This window comes from Miscanthus floridulus, chromosome 14 (assembly GCF_019320115.1).
Source record: "Miscanthus floridulus cultivar M001 chromosome 14, ASM1932011v1, whole genome shotgun sequence".
Taxonomy (NCBI): Eukaryota; Viridiplantae; Streptophyta; class Magnoliopsida; order Poales; family Poaceae; genus Miscanthus; species Miscanthus floridulus.
Window position 1 is genome coordinate 71,771,327 of NC_089593.1, and position 23,993 is coordinate 71,795,319.

General features: G+C 43.7%; 1 long non-coding RNA gene across 1 annotated transcript; it reads right to left on the minus strand.

Annotated features, from left to right (window-relative positions):
- Positions 1–16,795: 16,795 nt before the first annotated feature.
- LOC136506095 (uncharacterized) lies at positions 16,796–18,090 on the minus strand. Its single transcript, XR_010771396.1, has 3 exons — positions 17,511–18,090; positions 17,362–17,420; positions 16,796–17,107 (listed from the first exon to the last, which is right to left on the minus strand). It is a non-coding gene; the product is annotated as an uncharacterized lncRNA (long non-coding RNA).
- Positions 18,091–23,993: the final 5,903 nt, after the last annotated feature.

Sequence of the window (23,993 nt, forward strand, 5' to 3'; positions counted from 1 at the left end):
TCTACTACATAGTAAGATCATGCTATATCTACTCCATAGTAAGATCTGTATATGAAAATCAAAATGACATATATAATTTACAACCGACGAGAGAGTAGTAGCAACAGTTGAGGAGAATGCAAATGATGTACACGCTAGCCATGCAGCGTGATCACCGCGCTGCCAATCTATTAGCACAAAGCAGAATACCTAGGCGATGAGCAAAGAATAAAGAAAGATTGTCAGCAGCCAACAATACGCAAAGGGTGGTGTTCCTTCTCCAGGAATAAAGTGCAAAGTATCCGAATAAAGAAGTCTGCCCCTTCCCATGAATATTGGGAAACTTGTATTATTATATTCTCATCATCAAGAGCATCATATCGGTATCTATTGAACAGGATGCTGGTCGAGCTCTACTTCGAACATTAGCAGAGAGAGAGTCTAGAAGACGTACAGGAGTGCAATTCAACTCTGGAGGCAAGCTAAGGCTGGCGCACCTGGGGAAGCTCGGCTGAGCTAGGAAAACAGAAGCAAAAGAAAATATGGTACGTGATGTTTCACCGGCCTCCAAGCGGCCACAGGCAGCCTCGGTCAGGCCCTAGCCGGCCACTTTTGCCCGGGGAAAATCAGGCGCGTGACATATACCTTTGAAAATGTTTCATGTACTAGTGAGACCTGGATGGGAGATGGTGGAAGGGTGAGAGCTCGGGGCCGAGTTGATCTAAACAAGGCCTACTAGGAATAGCGTGACTGAAGAGCATGGCCAGAGTTGGGCAAGATGAATAAATGGAGCGGAAATGTGTCTGAGGTGGCTAATTCAATTCTGATTGCCGATGCGACATATTTCAGTTTGGATTATTTAGCAGATTAATTGAATTTTCTGTTTTGTTTTAGCTTTTGGCATTTTTCAGAATACATGATATGATGGGTGAAATGTATTTATAATTTGGGAATTCAAATTTGTGGTGGATCACAAAATCCATAGCAAATTCCAGCAATGCACCTGGTCACTTTGCAAAATTTTAAAACCTATGCAAAGCATTTCAGCTACTGTATCCTATAGACAAACAGTTCTGTTTTAGTTGGAAAAAGAATTTTTAGAAAAAGTTCGAATTCCTAGTGGTCTTTTCATTTTCATAAACACGGGGTATATATACAGCTGTCAATCAGGAAATACTGCCCTAACCTAACTCTCCGCCGATGCAACATAATAAGTCGTACATACATGTAGTAGTACACTACTCGCTTAGTGCACGGAAAAACAACTCTATTCTTGTTCTTATTAACATACACCGCCCGTGTGAATTAAATCGAAATGTCCTTATTTTCTAGACATTGATTTAAAATACGAATGGATCAGAAATTAAAATTACTCTGTGCGTCTCAAACCATTGGTCGTTTCGGCTTTTCTACGTATTATGCATCTAGATATACGCTATATCTACTCCATAGTAAGATCTGTATCTAAAAATCAAAATGACATATATAATTTACAACCGACGAGAGAGTAGTAGCAACAGTTGAGGAGAATGCAAATGTACACGCTAGCCATGCAGCGTGATCACCGCGCTGCCAATCTATTAGCACAAAGCAGAATACCTAGGCGATGAGCAAAGAATAAAGAAAGATTGTCAGCAGCCAACAATACGCAAAGGGTGGTGTTCCTTCTCCAGGAATAAAGTGCAAAGTATCCGAATAAAGAAGTCTGCCCCTTCCCATGAATATTGGGAAACTTGTATTATTATATTCTCATCATCAAGAGCATCATATCGGTATCTATTGAACAGGATGCTGGTCGAGCTCTACTTCGAACATTAGCAGAGAGAGAGTCTAGAAGACGTACAGGAGTGCAATTCAACTCTGGAGGCAAGCTAAGGCTGGCGCACCTGGGGAAGCTCGGCTGAGCTAGGAAAACAGAAGCAAAAGAAAATATGGTACGTGATGTTTCACCGGCCTCCAAGCGGCCACAGGCAGCCTCGGTCAGGCCCTAGCCGGCCACTTTTGCCCGGGGAAAATCAGGCGCGTGACATATACCTTTGAAAATGTTTCATGTACTAGTGAGACCTGGATGGGAGATGGTGGAAGGGTGAGAGCTCGGGGCCGAGTTGATCTAAACAAGGCCTATTGGGAATAGCGTGGCAACTGACACTGGTACAGAGACGGCCTTTATTTTCGATGAAGAATCCCCTCTAGTCCCGGTTCCCCACCCGGGAGCAAGCATCCGGGACTAAAGGAGGTCCTTTAGTCCCGGGTCAGGAACCAGAATTAAAGGGGGACCTTTAGTCCCGGTGGGTAACACCAACCGGGACTAAAGGTGCCTCCTGACATGCCACGAGGCCGGCACCCTTTAGTCCCGGTTGGTAATACCATCCGGGACTAAAGGTTATTTTTTTTTCTTTTTTCTTTTGTTTTTATTTTTTTGTTTTTTTTTCAAAATAGGTTTTCGAAGTCGTATTAGTATATTTCGGTTCCAGCACAATGAACGTATTAAATGACACAATTCAAGCATAGAACTATATATATATATATATATATATATATATATATATGCATGCATGCATCATATATATATATATATATATATTTACATGCATGCATGCATATGTGTATTTTACAGTTGTTGTGATATAACAAATTTCCTCTCATCCTCTAGCTTGACTTCCATAGCAGTGTTGGGTCGAAGTAGAACTCGCCCTTGGAATCGATGACCTGGTCATTAAAAAATCCGGCTATAAACTCTTGAATTGCTTTGATCTGGTCTTGCCGTATAACCTTTTCCTCCAACCATCGAGCCTACAGGTTTGAATTAAAGGAAAATAAATTAATATATGTACATACATATATATATATAAAGACATAGTAACACAATCAATAATAATAATTAAATGAATATATAGTGTATTTTTAACGTACTTTGAGTCTCTCTGTAGGAGTTCTTTGGGAGAGCTCCTTGATAAACTTGCAAACGTAGTAACCACAGTAGTTGTTCCCCTGTTCCTGCCTCAGACACCACTTTACGAGAAAAAGATTTGTCATCCAATCTGGTGATCCGGTGAAAGCTATATGTTTAATTAATAAAGATGATGCGATTTAGGGGACTTACTTTCAAAGGGATTACATTCAGTGGCGCTTTGCATTTTCCCATGTGTTGCTTCTCAATAAAGGTTTTCCAAATACTACCCAATAAAAAAGTTGCCACGTCATCAGATATAGTTAATCATCATGTTTGTGTATATATATAGTTGCTAGAGATACCGAAATTACCTCTGGATAATATCTATCATATCTTGGTAGTCTTGTTGTGGTTTTCTCATCGAGTCATAGATTATCAAGTGACTTTTCACCAGATCGATGTCCTTCAATATCCAGTGATTGCTGCATGTGTTTATAGGATATAACGCATAACACTCATTAATTAACTATAATCAACATATGAGCCATTAAGGATGATCGATATTATTAACACTCACTTGAAGTTGTAGGGAAAGAGTATATCCTTCTTGTGGCGTTGGTTCACTACGAAGTTCATGAGGTTACTCTCTGACTCAGACTTTCAATTAGGCTTTGGAGTAATTGGGTCTTTGAATACTATATGGGGATTAACAAAACCAATTTCATTGCAGCCTTTCTTTCTGCACTCTGTCATTGTAAATCTGCATATATATAGTACTTGTTAGGATAATTTATATGCATATACACACATATGATGAGTTTAATAATAGATCGAAAGAATTATTACTTACAGGCAATAGCAGCTAATGATAACTTTGTCCAGAGAGGTCAGGTGGCATAGTTGATGAAATTCTGCAAAGTCAACATACATAACATCATCGCCACGGAACCAATGTTCGTCTCTAATTCTGACACCAACGCAGAAGTATCCACCGGTAGACGTCTGCATGTACCACTTATTTAGCAGGTACATTTGCGTCCCCAGATCACCTAAGGCTTGAGGGTTGTATAGACTCTGGCCTAGTACAAATTTTTTCTTCCAAATATCAACCTCCGCCGCACTCTCAATGTTTCCATCACCAAACATATGGTAAAGGTCGAGACCAGTCTCTTCAATAAATTCACCAAGGTGATCCAAATCGATATCCGGAGGTATGTTTGTCTGATGCATTAATCCTAAATTCGAACCATATTCATTACCAACAACTAGCAGGGGGACTGATTGGTGCGATTGTTGTCCGAGTTGTGCAACTCCTTTCCCTGCCCGCTTCTTTTTCTGTGCTGCCTCAATTGACTTGGTGAGAGTGCGGTCATAGTCCGTTAACGTTGCTTTGGACGGCTTACGAGATTCCCGCTGTTGTTGCTGGTAAGAAGCCACCTTTTTTCTTAGAATATCTGGAGCTACGAAGAAGTACGGTTTCTCCGGGTTACTCCTTGCTTCTTGATCCTTTTTAAGTTTATCATAGAATCTAGACATATCTTTTTTATATGCATCAGTTACTTCTTCCTTCTCTTCAGATATTATTTTGGGAATAGCCCTTGGTTTCACGGTGGCTTTCTTTGCCAGTGGGGGCTGGTTCTTCGTTTGCGGGGCTGGCCTCTTGCTAGTACTTGGCTTCTTGGTAGGTGGGGGCAGGGGAGGCATTGGAGACCTCCTTGGAGGTGGTGGCAGCGGCGTTGGAGACCTCCTTGGAGGTGGCGGCTACGGCGTTGGAGACCTCCTTGGAGATGGTGTGGATGCAGCCTCGCCTTCCAACACATTGTCATCGTACAGAGCACTATGATGATCTGGCTTTAAACAATTGGACTTAGGTTGGGGGAGGATCTGCTACAAAAAAAGGAATGACATATTATTATGAGCAGATTGTTAATTATTTAAGCCAATATAAATTAATGATGTAGTGTTTTCATCCGCACTTATGGTGAGGTAGTTCAGGAGGAGGTGGAGGCGACATCCCGGGAATGATGATGTAGCGCTTGCGCCATAGAATGAATGTCTTCTCTGCTTCTCTGAGAGTCTTCTCGCCATCACCTCTAGGAATGTCAAGAGGCAAATTACTAAAACCTTTTTCAGCTTTATCTACCGAGATGGTAGCATATCCTTCTTGGATTATATTCCCATGAATCCTTGGTGTCTTGGTTTGGTCGATAGGATTAATAAGACCGATAGCCACCTTGATTGTGGAATTCCCCTTCGGAATGTGTAGCTCACACGATGTACAAGGTTCAGTGACGTCATCCACAGGGAAGCACAGTCCTATGTCCCCTTGATTTGTTATCTCCATGGAAGCGCAACTACTTTTCAACTGAACAGATTGGCTAATGTTGATTCCTGGCTCTGATGCCTGCTTGCTTGCACTCACTGCTATTTGCATTTGCCTTCTGATTTCCTCCTGCATTCTCGCTTCAAGGTTTTTTCCCGCTCCTGTGCTTCGCGCACCGCTTCCTCCAACCTCTGGAGCCACTGTGCATCTTCTTCCTTCTTTCTCTGGCGGCTTCTGTAGGAAGGTCTGTCCTGAGGGAATCCATGCTCCCATGAGACACTTCCTTTGCCTCTAGTTCGGCCACCGTGTTCAATAGTCCCGATGGCGTATGTCAGTTCATCCTTCTCTCTGTTGGGCCTGAACGCACCACTAGCAGTAGCTCTCTGAGCATAAAACAATCTTTCTGCTGCTTCTTGCAGTCTTGCACCATAAACGCACTTCCCTGTCTCCTGGTCCAGTGTTCCCCCATGAGCAAAAAACCAATTCTTTGCACGCTCTCCCCACTCGAGTGATTCTAGTGTGATACCCTTGGCAAGAAGGTCTGCTTCCATTTTGTTCCACTTCTTAATGGCAGTCGGGTAGCCACCTGATCCCAAGTTATGGTGGTATGTCTTCTGTTGGGCATTACGTTGGTTCTTTATCACCCGACTCACACCCTCTTCCGACGTCTTGTACTGTACAAACTCATCCCAATAGGGCCTCTGCTTTGAGATCGGGCCTGGGACAGTGAAATCTGGTGCTATGTTCTTCTTGACATACGTCGTGTATAGGTGTTTCTTCCAAGTCTGAAATTGGGTGGCCATCTTCTTCATTGCCCAATCCCTAACTCGCTCCTTCAATTCATCACCATCTATTATATCATCATAACCATCTGTTTGGAGCGTGAAATGTTCCAAGACATCATTCCAAATTAACGTCTTGTCACGATCGGAGACAAGACTGATATGAGGAGCATTGGTCTTCTTCTTCCATTCATAGGTACTGATCGGGAGCCGGTCCTGTACAAGGTAACCATAGTGGTGCATGAATTTTGTTTTATTTGGGCCCCCTGGTTCGCCTGTATCCACATTGAACTCCGAGATGATGAAGCGGCCCTCCAATGGCTTTTTGGGACCTCGAACATTTTTACTCTTCGTTGTAGTTGTCGATGTCGATCCAGAGGGCTACAAAACATAAACATTATTTTTAATGTCATGAGCACACATAAGACATATGATAATATAAATAGCTAATAATAAAAAAATATATACTTGGCCAATATGTTGTTGCTCATTTTGTTCAAGAGCTAAGTACTGACTCTCGTCATCTGCATCCTCTTGCACATTATTTTTAGCACCATCATCGCCGGCAACTTGAGTGCCAGTGTTGATCAAATTCATCATCAACTCCTCCTCATCCATGTTTCTCGGGTCGGCCATCTAGCTTCAAAAAACAAAACTAATATATAGTACGTCAAATCTTTGCTTACATGCGTAAAATCTACGAACAATATGCATTATTAAATCTTGCCCCACGGTCACGGACGCAATTCGCCACACTAGGGCGAACTGCGTCGGTACTAGGGCGAATTAGGGCTATACATAAACGGCCGAGGGTGAATTGCGTCGGTGACTAGGGCAAACCACGTCGGTGACATCAACAACACGGTTCGCTCTAGTCACCGACGCAATTCGCCCTAGTGTGATTGTTTAGCGTTAACGATAACGATAATATGAATGTTGATCGACTAGGCCGCGAGAGAGGACAGTGTGACGAGAGTGGCAGTGCTCCGCTCTATCGTATATATGTTTGTACACATGGGTGAACGAGGGCGGCGGTGCTCCGCCGTATAAACCCTAAACCCTAGGGCGAACGAGGGCGGCGGTGCTCCGCCGTATAAACCCTAAACCCTAGGGCAAACGAGGGCGGCGGTGCTCCGCCATATAAACCCTAAACCCTAGGTTGAACGACGGCGGCGGTGCTCCGCCATATAAACCCTAAACCCTAGGGCGAACAAGGGCGGCGGTGCTCCGCCGTATAAACCCTAAACCCTAACGCTGCCATGTCATGATCAAGGTCGCAAGTGAAGCAACTACGGACGGATGGACCGGACACAGGTGCTGTTGTGCCGATAGGAGGAGTCTTGTGGCTTTTGGTAGCCCTTTACAACTCGGATTCTGCTGAGTCACTAAACTACGCCATTCGGCTGGTGCAAAAACCAGCTGGAATTCACTGTTCACGGCAACGGCCCATCCTACCGTTCAACTGCGCCGTTCGGCTGGTGCTGCATTGTGTGTGTTTGCATTTGCATTGCCAACGTGAACTTGGATCAGGTTGGACAACGGCCCATCCTACCGTTCAACGCCACCTCTCCTCTGTGAGGCTGCCGCAAACAGCAACTGTGGTCTACGTCTCGAACGAAGACGAGCAGGTTAATGGTGCTGAGCACCGCGAGCAGCCAGTACAGGTAGTCAAACGTGCCCACATTGATGTGCTGTGCCAGCCATGATGAACGGACGAAGCAGCCGAGCCTGCCGGCGGACGGCGTACCCGGACCCTGGACATTGCGACAGCCTGCCGTCCACCGGCACCGGGATGTCCTCATCCGTCTTCTCCTCCCTCAACGATGTCGCTCGTGGCAGTGGCCACCACCACCCAGCCCGTGCCGAGCTTGGCCTTGGCAGCCATGAACACTGGCGATGAGCGAGCCCTCCGCGCCGGGCAAGTGTAGGCACGGACGCCGCCATGGGCAAGGCAGCCGCGCTGGCCCAGACCCCGGTCACCGCTGGTGGCACTCACGTGTGCGAGCTCGACTCACGTATTTGATCCAATGGAAGACGCCGCTGAGGGACTGCGGTCGCCGCTCGGGAACACGACGACGACACGGGAGCGCGGGACGGTCACCGTCCACAGCTGTACATGTGAACGAGGTGTGCAGAGAGTCATGGTGAACGTACGTCCGAGGACTCGCCTGGCTGTTTGCCGTCCGCCGCGGAGATCGTCGGCGCGGTTATCGACGTGGGACGAGCAGCGGCGCGCGCTGGAGGAGAGAGAAAGCCAAGAGAACTCACCTCACGAATGCGGAGGCGTGCGTGATGGAGGGCTGCACGAGGTCATCAGTGCGAGGTGGGGTGGTGACTGGCGGCGGTGCGAGGAAGAAGAGGAGAAAGGGCGGCTGTTCGATGAGGAAGATGAGGAGGGGATCGATCTGCGCCAGGCACTGGCGCTTATATACCAGGGAGATTTACTCCCGGTGTGAAAGCTCTAAGTTTGGTTTTGGTTAATTGATGAAACCCTAAGTGCTAACCTAGTTTATCAAGATGATTATGAGATAGGTAGCACTACTCCAAGTGATGATGCAATGGCGAAGATCATGACAATGGTGATGGCATGATGATGGTCAAATGCAACTTGGAAAAGAAGAAAGAGAAAAACAAAAGGCTCAAGGCAAAGGTATAAAATGTAGGAGCCATTTTATTTTAGTGATCAAGACACTTAGTGAGTGTGATCACATTTAGGATAGATAGCCGTACTATTAAGAGGAGTGTAACTCGTATCGAAATGCGGTTATCAAAGTGCCACTAGATGCTCTAACTCATTGCATATGCATTTAGGATCTAGTGGAGTGCTAACACCCTTGAAAATATTTGTGAAAATATGCTAACACATGTGCACAAGGTGTTTGCAGGGTTGAGATGGGTTTGGGTCCCTCTCTCCCTCCCGCCGAGCTTTCGGGAAAATGAAATGTCTATTTTCTATTGCGCCGGATGCAAAATTCTTGGTGGTTGGCACACTTGAGCAAGGGTGAATAAGTTAGAGTTGAAATGGAGTTGGTCGAAATGATGCTGGCGTCGGTCTACTGACCGGACGCTGGGTCACTCAGCGACCGGACGCTGAAAGGCTGCGTTCGGTCGAGCTGGTAGAGAGGTCGCCAGTTTCGGTGTTGCACCGGACGCTGGACCTGAGATGCACCGGACGCTGGTTTCTGCGTCCGGTCAAATTGACAGGTCTGCACAGTGGCTAAGGGTTGAGCACCGGACACTGGCTGCGTCCGGTCAAGGTGGACCAGACGCGTCCGGTCAGAAAAATATGCCTCGGGGAGCTTACTGGAAATGACCGGACGCTGGGGCTTCAGCGTCCGGTCAGTTTTGACCGGAGCGTCCGGTCAACTTCGTAGCCGTTGAAATCTGACGAACAGCATTTGAAGCTGGTGACGCGTGGCGTCCATCGGGCGACCGGACGCTGAGGGCCAGCGTCCGGTCGGTATAACCGGAGCGTCCGGTCAGAGCGTGTTTTGCCCAGTGAAGGGGTACAACGGCTCTATTTGATGGGGGCTCTATTTATAGCCCCATGGCCGGCTCATGGGGTAACTCTTGCACATTTTCATTGACATAACAACCTTGTGAGCTTAGCCAAAGCCCTCCCACTCATCTCCATCATTGATCCATCATCATTGTGAGATTGGGAGAGAATCCAAGTGCATTGCTTGAGTGATTGCATCTAGAGGCACTTGGTATTCGTGTTGCGCTGCGGATTTCGCTTGTTTCTCTTGGTGGTTGCCACCACCTAGACGGTTGGAGCAGCGGTGGAGGATCGGCACGAGTTGGTGATTGTTCGTGGCCGTCTCCGGTGATTGTGAGGGGAGTTGTACCTTCCCCGGCGGAGCGCCGAAAGGTAACTCTAGTAAATTGCTCGTGTCATTGAGTTACCTCACTTGTGGGTCGGTTCTTGCGGTGTCCAATCGTGTGGACGAGGTTTGTGAAACACCTCTTAGCCGCCAAACCACCAAGTGTTGGTCGACACAACGGGGACATAGCGTGTTGGCAAACACGTGAACCTCGGGAGAAAATCGATTGTCTCTTGTCCTTGGCATTCTCCCGGTGATTGGCTATATATTCATCTTGTGATTGGTTCATCCCCTACACATCGGTATAATCACCTTACTCACTTATTTACATTCTTGCAAACTAGTTGACACAAGCTCTTTAGTGTAATTAGAATTGAGAGCTTGCTTTATTATTTATATTCATCTAGTTGAGCTCTTTAGAGTAGCTAGGTTGAGAGCTCTTAGTGAGTAATTACATAGCAAGTTTGTGTGTCCTAAGTAATCATTGCAACTAGAATTGTTGGATAGGTGGCTTGCAACCCTTGTAGAGCTAGAGCAAGTTTGCATTACGCTATTTGTCATACTAATCAAATTGCTCTAGTTGATTTGTAGATTTTTAAATAGGCTATTCACCCCCCCCTCTAGCCATATTAGGACCTTTCACGGTGCCAGCCACCAGCCAGGAGTAAAGGTCCTTTACTCCCGGTGCGTGATACCAACTGGGAATAAAGGTCCTTTACTCCCGGTGCGTGTTACGAACCAGGAGTAACCAGGAGTAAAGGACCTTTATTCCCGGTTGGTAACACGCACCGGGAGTAAAGGTTTTTTTTGGCGGGCCACGAAACTGCAGCCCACCTTTACTCCCGGGTGGGCTTTCCACCGGGAGTAAAGGTGGGCTGCAGTTTCGTTTCCCACATGTTTTGAGCAATTTTTTTAATAAAATGCAATAGTCTTGTTAAATACATAGTAAATTAAATAAAAGGCATAAAATTATTTTGTTAAAAATATGGATTTTGTTTTTCTTTATTGCACATAGGAAAAATCTATAACCTAACTTTTTATTTTTTATTATAATTATAAAACATAATGTAACTAATATTTATTATTTCGTTAATGCAAAAATATAGTGTTTAATTGAAATTATTGAAACTATTGGTTTTGGACAGGAAATTTGTTTTCACATCATTTTAACGTTAATATTTTAATTTTTCATCACTCAATATCCTAATTTAACTTTTCGAGAGAGAAATCCCACCAAATCAAACATTGATTTAATTTGAAACACGACATAATAAACATCTGAATTCACAATTATTACATAATATCTCAAACACACACTATATTAAATCACTATATCATTAAGTGGGCACAGCAGTGAACTTCTTCTTTACGTATGTCCCTTGGTTATGATCGCGTCGTAACCATGGAGTGTCCTCATCATTTACCAAGATGCTAGGGTCTTTGTTCACTTTGAAGGGCAGAATTCGGTCATCCTTTTCATAATCTTCTGACATGTCCGACTTGTCCTCAATTCCCACGATGACTCTTTTCCCTGAAAGAACTATGTGGCGCTTTGGCTCTTTGGTTGAGTCATTATCGTTTTTCCCTCTTTTTGGTTTGGTAGACATATCATTGACATAGAACAACTAATTCACATCCTTGGCAAGGACGAATGGTTCGTCTTTGTAAACAATATTACTAAGGTCTACTGTTGTCATTCCATACTCATTGTCTACTGTTACCCCGCCTCCAGTCACCTTGACCCATTGGCACTTGAACAATGGGATCTTCAAAGTAGGTGCATATTCTAGTTCCCATATTTCATCTATGCGGCCATAATATGTCTGCTTATTCCCATTCGGGTCTGTGGCATCTATGCGGACACCACTGTTTTGGTTGGTACTCCTTTTATCTTGGGCTATTGTGTAGAATATGTTCCCATTTATCTCGTACCCTTTGTATGTGATGATATGCCATGATGGTTGCATAGCCAATAAATACAGTTGCTCATGGATGCTCTCATCACCTTGACATTTTTTTCGCAACCAACCGCCGAAAGTTTCTATGTGCTTATGCGTAATCCAAGCTTCAGTCTTCCCTGGAAACTCAGATCGTAAGAGATCCTTGTGTGTCTCAATATACGGATCTACCAAAGAGGAGTTCTGTAGAACTGTGTAGTGCGCTTTATTGAAATAATCATCCTCCATACCAATATATGTTTTCCTCCCTAGTGTCCCCTTTCCGCTTAGTCTCCCCTCATGTCTCGATTCAGGAACACCAATCGAGTCAAGGTCGGGAATAAAGTCAACACAGAACTCAATGACCTCTTCTGTTCCATAGCCCTTGGTGATGCTTCCTTCTAGGCGAGCATAGTTGTGAACATATTTCTTTAGGACTCCCATGAATCTCTCTAAGGGGAACATGTTGTGTAGGAACACAGGACCGAGAATAAGAATCTCCTTGACTAGGTGAACTAGGAGGTGTGTCATGATATCAAAGAAGGAAGGAGGGAACACCAACTCAAAGCTGACGAGACATTGAACCACATCATTCTGTAGTTTAGCTAGATCAGTTGGATCAATTGCCTTCTGAGAAATTGCATTGAGGAATGCACATAGCTTCATGGTGGCTAGACGTACATTTGGAGGTAGAATTCCTCTTAATGCAACTGGAAGTAATTGCGTCATGAGAACGTGACAGTCATGGGACTTTAAGTTACATAATTTCTTCTCTGGCACATTTATAATACCCTTTATATTCGAGGAGAATCCAGATGGTACCTTGATGTTGTTTAAGCATTCAAACATGATTTTCTTCTCCTCTTTGCTTAGAGTGTAGCTGGCAGGACATAAGTAATGGCGTCCATTATCTATCTTCTCTTGATGCAGGTTGTCTCTTTCTCTCAAACAACGCAGGTCCTGTCGTGCTTCAAATGTGTCCTTAGGCTTTTCATACTCACCCATGAAGCCTAGCAGGTTCACACAAAGATTCTTTGTCAGGTGCATCATGTCGATCGAGCTGTGGACCTCTAGGACTTGCCAATAGGGTAGGTTCCCAAAATATGGACTTCTTCTTCCACATGGGTGCGTGACCGTTAGCGTCGTTCGGAATAGGTTGGCCGCCATGTCCTTTTCCAAAGATGACTTTCACATCATTGACCATATCGAGTACATCCTCACCGGTTCGGTTGCGAGGCTTGGTCAGGTGGTCTGCCTTCCCTTTAAAATGCTTGCCTTTCTTTCTTACGGGGTGATTTGCAGGAAGAAATCGATGATGGCCAAGGTACACGACCTTTCGACATTTTTTCAAGAATACACCTCTAATATCACCGAAGCAGTGTGTGCATGCATTATATCCCTTGTTTGACTGTCCTGAAAGATTACTTAGAGCAGGCCAATCATTGATTGTTACGAACAACAATGCTCGCAGATCAAAGTGTTCCTATTTGTACTCATCCCACACACGTACACCTTCTTTATTTCACAAAATGAGAAGTTCATCAATAAGTGGTCTCAGGTACACATCGATGTCATTACCAGGTTGCTTCGGGCCTTGGATGAGCACAGGCATCATAATGAACTTCCGCTTCATGCATAACCAAGGAGGAAGGTTGTAGATACTTAGAGTAACAGGCCAAGTGCTATGACTACTGTTCTGCTCTCCAAAAGGATTGATACCATCTGTACTTAAAGCAAACCTTAAGTTTCTTGCGTCATTTGCAAACTTCGGGAATTTTCTGTTGATTGCTCTCCACTGGGACCCATCAGTAGGGTGTCTCAACATATTGTCTACCTTACGGTCTTCTTTGTGCCATCGCAATAATTTTGCATGTTCTTTGTTTCTGAACAGACATTTCAAGCGTGGTATTATAGGAGCATACCACATAACCTTGGCAGGGATTTTCTTCTGCGGACGTTCGCCCTCAACATCACCAGTGTCATCTCGCCTGATCATATACCACGATGCATGGCATACCGGGCATGCATCCAATTTCTCATACTCTTTGCCACGGTACAGGATGCAGTCATTAGGACATGCATGTATCTTCTTGATTTCTAGCCCCATAGGATAGACAACTTGTTTTGCTTCGTAGGTAGTGGCGGGTAATTCATTGTCCTTCGGAAGCATCTTCTTTTGGATTTTTAGTAACTCTCCAAATCCCTTGTCAGATACACCATTCTTTGCCTTCCATTGCAGCAATTCTAGTGTGGTTTCCAACTTTTTCTGCCCTACATCATAAGTTGGGTACAACAATTTCTTGTGATCTTCTAGCATCCGCTCGAACTTGATCTTCTCCTTTTCACTTTCACATTCTCTTTGTGCATCACAAATGACCTGACAAAGATCATCAGTAGGCTCATCTTCTGCGGCTACCTATTCTTCAGCTTCTCCCATTGCAGTATCATTGAAGCACGCACCATCAGGAATAATATCATTGTCGTCCCATTGTTCTTCTTCACCTTCTTCCATTACAATGCCGGTTTCTCCATGCTTCGTCCAACAAATATAGTTTGGCATGAAACCCAACTTGAACAAGTGTGAATGAAGAGTCCTTGAGCAAGGATATTCCACCGTATTCTTACATATGGCACATGGGCAGCACATGAAACCGTTGCGTTTGTTTGCCTCGGCCGCACGTAACAAAGAATGCACGTCGTCAATGAACTCTTGGGAGCGGCGATCAGCATTGTACATCCAATGCCGGCTCATCTGCATTACATGACATAAATACCATATTAAAACCTAGATCATAATTAATTATTTATACAACATGCGTGCCACCACAAAAGGTACAAATTTATGAAAGCATCGCTACAATATAGACAATCCCAACTACCACTAAAAGAACTAAAGCTAAAATACATTTTAGGAGCACAAGGATTTCGCGACCAATCTCAACTAAAACAGACAGATCCCCCGATTGTGGAACATCTTTGGGCTTCTTCGGCTGGATCACTGCCTCAATAGCCGCCGTATCTGCCTGTTGTGAAAGATATTTTTGCATGAGTTCAACATACTCTTCCTCCCAGTAGAAGCCTGAACATCGTCCACTGCCATCCCACTGAAATTAAAACAAAAATTAGAACTTTAATCACAACCATCATGAAAATAGGTATAAACTAACCATAATCATAAAAAATACGATAAAATAACTCACATTGCGATCCGGACACTTGTAGAAGATATGACCATTGTTGGGACCCTCCTTCTTCACTCGGTACTCCATCTCAATCTTCGTCTCATCACGACACTTGCCGCATGGAATGAGAGGGAGGCCCGGCCTAAGTCACTTTGGAAACCCATGAGAGGCCGAGGACCCGAAAGCAGTTGCCATCTACTCTCTATACTCATTTTTTAATACACTATAAATTTCTCATTTTATAAACACATAAAATTAAAAAACTATAAAATTATCTATATCTCTAAACAATGAAGTGTGCTATGCATGCTAGAAATAAAAAGTGAATACTAATTTTAAATACCTACTTTAACCTTTCTTCATCCAAATATGCAAACTATAAGTTATTTTGAGCTCAAATTGTTTACAAATAAAAAAAACACCATAAAAAGAATATATATATAGTGAACAATATGAGATAAGCCAATGATGAAAAATGAGAGTATGAGATTGGTAACCTTTACAACTGAAGAATCGACGGAGGAATCGAAGAAATCGACGGAGAAATCGAAGAATAGATGGAGGAACAATGGAGGGAGGAAGCAAGAACACTAGTGCAGTGAGCTTGAAAATGTGCTGAGCTCGGGCTCGGGGAGGAAGAAGGAGACGGCCGGGATATAAAGGGGGGACCTTTAGTCCCGGTTGGTGGCTCCAACCGGGACTAAAGGTAACTTTCCAACCCCCGACGCAGCCACGGCCTAGGAGTAGACCTTTACTCCCGGTTGGAGGCACCAACCGGGAGTAAAAGTCTACCTTTAATCCCGGTTGGTGGTTCCAACCGGGACTAAAGGTCCCTGCCACCTCTGTCTGGCGCAGTAGCCGTTGGGCAGGGACCTTTAGTCCCGGTTGGAGCCACCAACCGGGACTAAAGGTCTCTCTAGTCCCGGGCGCAAAAAATGCCGGGACTAGAGCTCATTTTGGCCGAGGATCAAAGGTCTGTTCTCTACTAGTGTGAAGAGCATGGCCAGAGTTGGGCAAGATGAATAAATGGAGCGGAAATGTGTCTGAGGTGGCTCATTCAATTCTGATTGCCGAGGCGACATATTTCAATTTGGATTATTTAGCAGATTAATTGAGTTTCTGTTTTGTTTTAGATTTTGGCATTTTTCAGAATACATGATATGATGGGTGAAATATATTTATAATAGAAAAGAAATTGTTTATGGAGAAATAAATAAAGAGTAACAATAGAAGGACATCATAGACATTTCATACATTTTACCTCCCAGGAGAAATTGTTTTACCAAACGTTTTTCTAAACAGTGAAGCTGGAGCTAGAAAAAACTGTTTTATCGGAGAAGCCATAGCTAGAGCTCTACCAAACGCACCCCTATTTGATTGTATTTGGTTGAATTTATTGTTTTGCATATGCTCACCTGTTTCTCTCTGTGGTAAGATTACACTACAAGGGGTTAGGCCTTCTATGACTAACTGATTGTGACAATTACAGCCTTTTTCTTGTCATTATACCCCTTCTGTGACTATGTGACTATGGTCACAGAAGGTGGGTCATAATCCCCCTTCTGTGACTAACAGACCCAATTGTCATTAATCTTAGTGATAATTGTTGTCACCAAGTTATGACCATGATATTTGTCACTAAAGACGTCACGACATATTTTCCCGGATGTTGCCACATGTCTATTGACATGGTGAATCTAACGTGGTGGATGATGAGGCAGCTGACATGGCAGATGATGTGGCACCTCATGACGAAAATAATTGTCATAATGAGTTTGGCCCAATTGGCCCATATGCCATGGGCTATTTATTGGACCCTATTTATTATTTGGGCTTAGCACATAAACAGGCCGAATTATCATTAAATAGCCCATTTAAACAATGATCATATATAATACAATTCAAATGGCCCAATCAATCAATTGTCATACATATTCATATTTGACATTCATATAAGAGCCATCTGTTGACATAAACTGGAAGTCTAGAACATTCTTGACATAAACTGGAAGTCTAGAACATATGGACCAAGACAAAGAATCTGGTATAAGCAGATTTGAACTGAAATATGTTTCTAAGCAGAGGTGCATCAACAACATGGCTCATCGTTGATCCACAAGCTTCGCCATGCCCTGTCAACAGGAAAGCCCACATGGGAGGCGCTGCTTGGGAGAGGTTGGACGCCATCTGCAAGGAAGAATCACAGGATGCAAATAGACATATTATTACTAGAATAGTTCAAGTTCAAAATTACTACTTGGTAAATCACAGGATGCAAATAGAGATATTATTACTACAATAGTTCAAGTTCAAAATTACTACTTGGTAAATCCAGGAATTATCCTGAGCATTTTCATATTACAATTACAATGTAACTAATCCAGGAGACGACACATTTATTTTCATTTTGGTTACAGAAGAACAACATATGATTTTTTTACCTGCAGTGGAACATCTATCTACACACAGAAGACAGGAATATCTGCAGTAGAAAATCTACCTGCACACAGAAGGCAGAAATTTGTTAACAAAGAATGATGGAATTTCATAACAATCTTTTTACCACACTGCACATGGAGAATAAACATACCTGTAGTAGAACGCATTCAGCACGTTATATACTGCAAGGATAAGGCTCCAAATAGGACTAAAGTTGGACACGTTGGTTGACTGCTAGTAGCTTCTTCCTGTTCGCTGGTTCGTGAGCGTCCAACTGCAAATACGTAGAGAAGCAAATCAAGATAAGAGGATAAACACGATAGAGCTAGTAGCCTTCCTCCAAAACATACGCTGATGTCCACCAACTAAATGCATTAAAAAAACATTAGATCCAGACAGAGACGAGGAAGGGGGCGTGAGATCTTAATCGATTCGTTGTCCACTCGCACGAGCTCGCCGCCGGCACTTTTGGAGCCGCGCCGCTGCTTGGGTCTTCCTGCGTGCACGCGCGAGGCAACCTAAGGGCGCCGCCGTAAAGCCGTTCGACGGAGCCCCGTGCGGCCACACGCGACGCGAGCTGCGGCGAAGGGCCCCTCGGGGGCGCCACCGTGTCCCGCGCTAAGGCCATCCCGGCGTCGTCGGCTTCTGGCAGCTGCGGCTGTGGCTGAAGCGAGAAAAGCGGGGAGAAGAAAAGAAGGAAACGACTAGGGTTTGGGGGAGCCGGTCGCAGTCGCAGCTGCTGTTTTGCTCATCCGATAATGAAGCGCATCCGTCCATCGTGATTTAATGGTGAAGATCTCAGCATCCCTTAGCAGGCCGGTGGGGGGAGAAGTCGGCCCAATAGCCTTCACCGGCCCAGGCCCGTTTGCCGGCCAGCACGGCTGCATGCCGTATTTTCAATAAGCTTCTCTATTATTTAATTAATACACTGTTTAGTACTAAGACTAAGCAAATAAATATTAGTTGATTCCACTGCGAAAATTAAAAAAAATATTCTCTAGTTAGATTGGAACCAACAGGAAATCTTATTCTGAGAATTGTTTATTTTAAGTATTTCAGTGGTTAAGTAATATCTTAAGTTAAGATTAAGTTATATATGTTGTTTCTAAGTGCCAAGTGGTTAGCTCAAATAAACACCAATAGATGACTGGCCTAGCGGTTAGCTCCCTCAGTTTAATAGCAACAGGTAGTACATTCGAACAACTCCTGCACCGCATTTTTAATCTTTTTTTGAAGCGAGTTTCTTTCACCTGCATCCGAACGCTCAAATAAACACCCAGCAAACCACTAGCCTAGTGGATAGCTCATTTGGTTTATGAGCAACAGGCTGTAGGTACAAAACAGCTAATTTGGTTTATGAGCAACAGGCTGTAGGTACAAAACCTGGGTATGGTTCCTTTCACTGTTTATTTTCTTTTAATTTTTTCCTTATCTGCTAGCTGATCTTTAAAAAACCATAACTTTTGTATATAAACTCGAATGAAGAAAAAGTTTATATATAAATTGTGTAAAAAAAGATCTACAACTTTGTAGTTTATGACTTTTTCATTTGACATTGTTATGGTATGTAAAAAACTGATATAGTGCTCAGATCTATATTTGTAGGTCCCTAAATTTTAACATTATATCAAATTTTAGGTATGGAAATGATCTCAAATGTAAATGTTGTTAACTACAAAGTTGTAGATCTCATCACGGTCACCAACATTTGTTTTAGTTATTTCTCCATCCAAATTCATTTGAACAATTCAAAAATATTTGAATTATAGGTTTACAGTTTTTAATTAATGACGATTACATTCGATCACTTTCGTCATGAGCTATTGTCACAAAGATTGGGAAGTGCACATGGCGACAGTTGTTTATGACCAAAGCACAACTTAGTCATAAATGCTTGTCATCCATTGAAAAATTGTCATAAATGCATCGTTTCTATGACTAAAAAGCGCTTTGTCATATCAAAATTGTCATAGAAGGCCCAATCTCTTGTGTTAAAATGTTGTCACCACCCTCCAGCTTCCTCGCCAAGAGCGGCCGTAGCCAAGCCACATCCTCAGCACTATCCTGCTGGGGCCAGCTGCATTGCCTCAGCCACCATGAGGATCCTGAGCTCACTCCGTTTCCCTGCTCTCTCTAGCTCTCTGCACTGAAATCACTACATCAGCAGCTCGTCCGTAGGAATTTCAATAGCTCGGTTATTCCTGAATCTTCTCCAGTCGACAGCAACTTCATGTCCTCCTTCGTAATAGCAAGCAGAAGATCCAGGATTTATCTCCTCACTTCCAAACTAAGCTCCCTGCACAAATTGCATCGGATGCAGATCACATCTCATGCCATCCATCCAATCTTCCCATCTATCTTCTTTCAGTTTGCAAAGAAAATAACCACATACTTTATGGTTATGGAATTAGCTTCCCTGAATGATGCTTCTGTTTATTTTTGTAGTGGCAGAGGTGGTAATTTAGATACACGTTAAATGATTACTTTATATTATCTTTCATAATACCAGACATTGGTAATTTAAAAACAAATTTAGGTGTTATTTTGAATTATCTTTGGTAATGGAACTGGTGGGTAATTTAGATGCAAATTTAGGAAGAGTAGATGTTTTTTTAATTATTGTGATAATTTCTGGGGTTTATTTTTTTCTCTAACGTGACACCAGTTAGTAATATATTAAGATTAAGGTTCTCAGACAGTACAAGAACAGAAACGAAGTCTATATATTGCTGGATTGATCATAAGCAGTCAAAGACTGACTATGTGCTGCTACATAATCACAGTGCGTGGCATGCAGGAGGTCAAAGGACCTCAAGACCACCACACACTCGGTTTGTCTTTTACCTTGATCAGAGGAAACACTACCGGAGACCGGCGCTTTGCCGAGTGCCTAATGCACTCGGCAAAAACTACTTTGCACTCGGCAAAGACTACTTTGCCTTCGGCAAAGCCTTTGCCGAGTGCAGCACTCGGCAAAGAGCCTCCGGTAAAAAATCCATCGGCAAAGAATTCTTTGCCGAGTGCCCGACACTCGGCAAAGTTGGAACAAAAAAAAACCCGAAAAAAATGGAAAAAAAATGAAATTTTGTTTTTAATCGGTGGAGGCCCCCACCGGCCAACTCCCCTACGCGCGAACCTCCTCTACCACTACACCACACTGTCACTTGTGTCTAGATTCTGTTTTAGTTCTAACATATTATACTAAATCGAGTGTAAATTGCTTGTTTGAGGCCCTAAACGAATTCAAATAAAAAAGTTGTAAACTGCAAAGTTTCATAACTTTTCGAGATCTACACTTTTAGTTTAGGAAGTTTTTCCAGGTCATTTACAAAATTTGAATTTCAAAATTTTGAAATTCAAACGCAGTTTTGCATGACAAGATTATTTCAAATCAAAAAGTTGCCAACTACAATGTTTCATAACTTTTCGAGATCTACAGAGTTTATTTTGGTTGTTTTTCCATCCGAGGTCGTTTGAAAAATTCGAATTTTAAAATTTTGAAATTCAAACACAGTTTTGCATGACAAGATGATTTCAAATCAAAAAGTTGCCAACTACAATGTTTCATAACTTTTCGAGATCTACAGAGTTTATTTTGGTTGTTTTTCCATCCGAGGTCGTTTGAAAAGTTTGAATTTTAAATTTTTAAAATTCAAACACAGTTTTGCATGACAAGATGATTTCAAATTAAAAAGTTGCCAACTACAAAGTTTCATAACTTTTCGAGATATACAAAGTTTATTTTGGTTGTTTAGTCATCTGTTCATCTGACATGGTCGTTCTAACATTATTCACAAATCTTATATATCTCTCTTGTAATTTCATAAACTACGAGAGAGATATGTTAGATTTGTAAACAAATTTACTTTCACTTTGTCATATGAAGAAAAGACCAAAACAAATATGTTAGATTTGTAAACAAATTTACTTTCACTTTGTCATATGAAGAAAAGACCAAAACAAACATTGTACATCTTGATGAGTTATACAACTTTGTGGTTGAAAACTTTTTCATTTGAATTAATTTACTGCTTCAAAATATGCTTTGAAATTTTCTTTGCCGAGTGTAAAAAAAACACTCGGCAAAGAGCTTCTTTGCCGAGTGTCAAAAAAAAAACACTCAGCAAAGAAGCTTCTTTGCCGAGTGTCAAAAAAAAACGCTCGGCAAAGGCGTCTTTGCCGAGTGCCCGAAAAACAACACTCGGTAAACTATTTGACACTCGGCAAAGAGCGGGTCTCCGGTAGTGAAAGGGCGTGACCGTGATTAACCAAAGGGAAAACCCCCTAGTGTGCAGCAGCAAGGATAAAGGGCGAGAGGCACCCCAAACTATCTCCGTGACATCTAACACACCCAAGTGTAAGCCACTGATCAGGCAGCTGCTGAAACACTAGGTTTCCCACACCTAGCCTCTACTGTGTTGATTGCCTGCTCCAAGCAGGCACGGGTCGTCCAAAAAAAAGCAGGCACGGGCCTAGTTCATCTATGCTAACAAGAGCCAGTGTAAGCTCAAGCTAGGACCAACTACAGTGTTGTTCATACATGTTCATATGCAAGTTCATGCTGTTCTTGTGAAAGAACACACATCAGTGCTACTCTAGGGTCTTCAATGGTCCTATTAGCATTGAGAAGAAGGGGATTTGTCGCAAAGAACACCCAAATACCTCAAATCCCCAAAACCCGAAACCCTAATGAAGCTGAAAATCCCCGATTTGGCTCAAACCCTAACCTCGTGGAAGGGCAGGTGGACTTACTGGAGCTTGCTTTCCAGCTGAGGCTCATCGTCCGCCGCACAAGCATGGCCGTCGCTGGTCCTGGCGCGTGCCTCAGTTGCGGTCAAGGCTGGCCACCTTGCTGCGCCATGGCCGCCGTGGGACCGCCGCTGTGCAAAGGGGCGTGCGCGCCGCCGCTGTGAATGGGCACCATCGTGATTCCACTCGATGGAGCCGCGCGCAAGCCAACGCAGTGCGTGACTCCGGCGAAAGGGTTCTCGGTGGCGCCAAGCTTCTCCTCAGCTGACCCAGCGCTCTCTCTCACGAGCGTGCGTGCGTGCAGGCCGCCAACGCGTTTGCCGCTGCCGCTGCAGGTGTGAAGGGAGAAGAGGAGAAATGGCTCGGGTTTGAAAGGGGAGCCCTGCATGCGAGGCGCATGGGATCTCGCCGACGCGGGCCCTGCGCCCCGGCCGTTGGTCTCCTAGCCGCGAGCGACGTGGCCGCTGCGAGCCCAGCTGGCAAGGCTGCTGGCCTACGCGTGTGAGGGCGCGGGCGCTCGCTATCGCAGCGTCCCGCCGCCGCCACGGCCGCCGGTCCGGCCGGCTCTAACCGTGCGCGCGCGCAAGTGCTAGAAGCGCAGAAGCCGCCGCTGTTTTCTGTGCGGGAGAAATGGGAGGAGGAAAAGGGTTTTGGGAAGCGGTTGGTTTCAGATTTTGACCGGCCAGGGAGACACCCCCCGTTCGATCCACGATCGGACAGCCGCGGAGGACGCGTGGCTAAACAGCCCAATATGGGCCAGCGCGGGTGGGTGGACCGGCCGGCTTGCTGACCCAGGCCACGAGAAGGGGCGCGTGGGGAAACCGGCTAGTCCGAATATGGCCCAGCGTGGGTGGATATTGCGGCCCAGTTCAAAATTTAATGTTTTCTTTTATTTTCAAAGAATTGGGCTGCACAGCTACGGGCCAAAATTCACTGCTAGGCCAAAATTAAATCAGGAAAAGGAAGATTATTTTTTTCGTTACTCTTAACACTATGGGCTGCATAGGGTTGGGCCAAAATTATCTTAAGGGCCTATTCAAATTATGTTTTGGGCTTTATTATTTTCAATACAATTTTTTATGTCTTCCAATTGTACTGATAATTATGTTTAAGCCCAAATTAATGCGCATTTTTTCTGCGTAATTAAAATGAAAATTCTCTAATTGAGTTGGAACCAACGGGAAAACTTGATTAGTGAATTTTACATGGCTCTAATTAAATTGGAACAAATAGGAAAATTTAATTTGAGACATGGAAGTTGGTATTAAGCGTGGCTTATATTTATTATTCTAAAAACGTTGATTAATAAATATTTGTCACGAAATTTTATTATTCTACTCTATCTTTTGCCCAATAGTGATGATAGATTAGAATGATAAAAGAAGTTTCTTTTGCATGAATAATGGTTATTTTCATGCATTAATATTGTCCACGGATGATCTTTATTATTTCTAAATGTAGCTTCTAATGCCTCAAACATTGCCAGAATGATAAATGGCATGGAGCAGCTTAATGGGAGCAATTATCCTTCATGGAAGGAAAAGCTCGAGATATTGCTTGCTATTGACGGTAGTTAACACATATCAAGAACCGTCAACTTACCTTGCATAAATGGTGAAAATTGATCAATATCATAGAATAGGAGGTTTATACTTGACAAATTCCACGAGTTTTGGTGAATCTGTGTTTTCAGCAGGATTTAATCAGAAAACTAGCAAGGAGGATCAAAACGTCAAATAGGATCAAACTTAACCATGACGAAAACTACTCTAGAAGGTTCCAGAGGACACCAGAAGACACCACACTACAGCAGACACCGAGAGGATGCCAGGTGGGACCGGCCAGCCCCACCACCATGCCGCCCGGTCCCCTATGGGGCCCACTT